This window comes from Frankliniella occidentalis, unplaced genomic scaffold, assembly GCF_000697945.3.
Source record: "Frankliniella occidentalis isolate FOCC.00 unplaced genomic scaffold, Focc_3.1 Scaffold1, whole genome shotgun sequence".
Taxonomy (NCBI): domain Eukaryota; kingdom Metazoa; phylum Arthropoda; class Insecta; order Thysanoptera; family Thripidae; genus Frankliniella; species Frankliniella occidentalis.
The window spans coordinates 2,883,351-2,887,203 of NW_026267131.1; the positions used below are offsets into that span (position 1 = coordinate 2,883,351).

Below are 3,853 nucleotides of genomic sequence, written 5' to 3' on the forward strand. Positions count from 1 at the left end.
CCCCGCCCCCGCGGCGGTGGTACGCCACGCCACGCCACGCCCAGCGCCAGCCAGCCAGCCGTGTATAGAGAGGGTGCCTCACCAGACGGGCCCAACGAACGCGAGATAGACTGCAGCCGCGGGATTAGGCTCTTACCTGAAACAAAAGAATAACAAACTCCCGTTAGACAGTCGTCGCCTTTCGTTACGTACTCGGGGACAAAAGAGTCCGAAATGGAAAAGAGAGAAAGAGAAAAAAAAAATATCAGGCAACAGGATGCAAGCAATTGGCCACCTTATGCTTTGACCTTACGAAAAACGCCCACACGTCGAGAGCGTGTCATACAGTACTTGAAATTAGTGATGCCAAGAATTTGTTCCCATTAACTCGACCGTCACACTGTGAACTTTTTACTACAAAATTGGCTTAGTAACTACTTTTAGAGTGCACTCGAGGGGATAGCGCCTTCGCCGCGCCCCGCGTTCAGGTCTCCAGGAGCAGAAAGACAAAGTGCTGTCGGGAACGCGGCGCGGCGCGTCGTGAGCCGTGTATTCAAATCCAAATCGGTTGTCATCATCAGTCATTGGCGAGCAGACGGCGGGGCGTGCCGGCCGATCGGGCACATCATCTTCCAGACCGCGAATGAATGAAGGCCATCCGCCAAGTATGAAAAATCATCGCCCAACGCTCTCTAAACGCACTGCGAGAATGGAAAATATTTAAACTTTTCGGTGGCAGGGGCGGTAACCAGAGATCCAGGCGCAAGCGGGAGGCCGACAAGATCACACGCGGCGACAGACCAATCATGGTTCGCTGCTCCGGAAGCGCGAATTCCAAAGACAAAAAACGGAAGACGCCGAAATGAGAGGGGAAAGGAAAAGGAAAAAAGAACAAGGGAGTGGGAAATAAAAAGTGACAGACGGCAGAGCCACGTGCTCCGCCACGACGAGCCGCCGCCGCTGTGCAGGTGTGGCAGCTGCAACGGTCACCTTGAACTTGGGAGAGCGAGAGGGGCGCGCGGAGAGCGGGAGAGTTTGGGCCCGTGAGAGAGACAAAGAGAGGGAGAGGTAGAGAGAGAGAGAGGGAGAGAGAGAGGGGGGGGGGGGCATAGAGCGGAGCCCGGCCACACCGCTCGCTAGAGAGCTGTTCTCAGAAGGCGGGGCGTGGCGGTGTGTCTCGTGCAATCCGCTGGTCGTCGTGCAGCGGTACCCGCCGGTACCCGCGGCTACCCGTGTACACACACACACAGGTACGTACAGTACAGCTCCCCAGCGAAAATAAACAGCAAGGCCGGAAGCATTCTTGTTGTGTTATGACATTAGATCATACATCAGTCATTGGCCAGTTTCATCAGAGCGACCAGACAGAAGTATTTGTACTACAATTAATGTAATACTACTGCCACCCTGGCGAACAGCCCTTCCTTTCTGTGCTGCTCCCTTCGTTGCATCCCTTCAGTCTCTGTCTGTCTGTCTGTCTGTCTGTCTGTCTGTCTGTCCGTGTCTGCCTGTCTCACTCGTTCCCTCAGAGTGCGCCGTCATGCCGGTACCCCAGGCCCGGCGCTGCACACACAGCATCGCAAAAATAAGAAGAGCCCCCCGCTCGCCAGGTAAGGCAGCGCCGAGCATTCTGCACAGCGCCGCCATCTTGAATCGTATTATCTCCTCTCCTCCATCCTCATCCTCATCCTCCTCCTCCTCTTCCTCCTCTCGCTCTCCGCCCTGCTCCTCCCAAGGTGACCCTCGGGCCGTGGCAGGCGCGGCGCGCGCGGGGCGCCCCCTTCTCAGCAACTCCGCTCCGGAACAGATTCTGCCGGTCCTTCCCTTCCTTTTGTCGGACCGTTTGTTACAGTTTGTTTGTAGGTTCGTTTGTGGCGGGCGTTACGAAACGGGAGTCACGTCCAGGCCCGGCCCGGCCCGGCTGCGCTCCAGCTCGTTATGCAAGGTGACATCGCGGCCGGCGGCGCCGCCGGCTGACCGAGGTTCAAACACCCGGAATAAAATGTAAGGCGTCCGACGCGAGTTGGACTAAACAGTCGGGATTTTTATCCTCCTATAATTTCCCAAATTTCTTGCCACAATAGTAGTAGTGCCGAGCAATAATGCTGCATACTCATTGTTCTCGGCCAATGAAGCCGCAAAAAACCACAACTAAAAACCAACCACAGCACACCTGGACAACTTCCTATGGTCTTTACATACAGCCCCCCGTCCCCCGTCTTTTTTTTTTTTTGCTTCTGATTTCGGGAGGGCTTTTGCACGCACGCACGCCGCACGGGATGTGGAGCTCCGCAAATCACTGCCCTGTGCGTGTGTGTGTGCGTGATCTGGGCGTGCGTGTGCTTGTGGGTGTGTGTGTGTGTTTGATGGGACAGGTGTGGGTCCCAGGTAGGAAGGTGCGCAGAAGGGGAGGGACTTTCTTCCCTTGCTTTTGTCTTCCCAATGACAGGTGGCGGGGGCGGCTTCTCCGCCCAAGGGCAGCAAAGGACGAACTTGGAGGAAAGGGTTATGTCTCTGAAACAGATCGCAGCTATCTGAGACCTGAACCATACCATAAAATAAAAAACTACGAAGTACAATACGTTTGTAGCAGGGTAATCGAGGTGAAGCAGGCGAATCTCGTTATGGCGTTACCGTCGCGCACGCCACGTACAGCGAGGCACTGTAGGAAACGAAATGACCAAAAAAAGACCAGATGGCTTGCGCGTCAAACTAAAGAAAATAAGGGTGGTAAACGAAGATTCTGCCTCCCGAGTAAAAGCAACTGCAAGGAAAATAGCCTTCAATTACAATAAATAAGCGTTTCTTAAAAAATCCTTTTTACTGGAAAAAATAATTACGTTTACTAGCAAAACGCTTGAGATACGGGAGTTGGAGAAAGGCCAGACCCCACAAGCAGTTTATCTTCCAAAGTCCGGCAGATTTCGCATCCATTACACTGAATTACGCCCCACACGTTTTAGACGCTTTAAAGCGCTCTGAGGCTTGGAGAGGTGCCACAACAACAACATATGCAGCTGTCCTTTTCCCTCGCCATTACAACCGGATGCGGGTCTGAAAAAAGGGGGGAATATCACGTGAAAAACCGAAAACATTGCCAAGCAAACTCGAGCCTCACGCGTCGAGCACGGGCACCCACCCCGATCGCCAAATTATAGAAAGGGCCAACAATAACCATACCCGCCATCAACGGCCCGGCCCACCTCACGATTACCGCGTTTAACCCTCTCCATCTTGCTCCGCGCTGTGCGTCTGTCTCTCTCTCTCTCTCTTTCCAGCCCAACCCTGTGTGGGCCACGGACCGACCGGGCCGATATTTTACATGGCTGACGTCGCGGCGATGCAGTAATTTTCGAAGGGCCTGGCCCCTGGCCCCTGCCCCCTGGTCACCCTTAGCCCTGGGCCGCCGCCTGCGGACCCAAAGGGCCGGTCCTGACCGGGCTAGCCACTCCGGCCCGAGCTATGCGGACATTAAGGACCACTTAACCACCTTCCCTGCGGGATTTTAATGTATAGAACGGGCCGTATAGAATATGGTGGGGATCTTTTACACCGGCGACACGTATAGTGGAGGCGAGAAAAATATGAACTGAGCGAGAGAGAGAGCGCGATGTGTGCGGAAAAAATATGGATAGCGGAGAGCACAGATAGGCGGCGGCAGTGTGAAGAAAAAAAAAACACAACAAATCCCAAAGACTTATCTACCACGATCTTCACGCATCATTTTTCCTGTTTCTTTTTCTTGTTGCTCCTTTTCCAGGCGCGAGTGCGTGACTTAGGCCCCGCAGACACCGTGATTGTGCCTCGCACAGAGCGGCCCCAATTGCGTTGTCATTATTTGCGGTCTGAGGCGTGGCAGAGGGCGGAGGGGGAA

General features: G+C 54.3%; 1 protein-coding gene across 2 annotated transcripts in view; it reads right to left on the bottom strand.

Annotated features, from left to right (window-relative positions):
• The window catches only part of LOC113206045 (transcriptional regulator ovo-like), a 61,976-nt gene that overhangs the window by 9,163 nt on the left and 48,960 nt on the right, over nt 1–3,853 (bottom strand). The gene's annotated exons all lie outside the window — the stretch shown is intronic.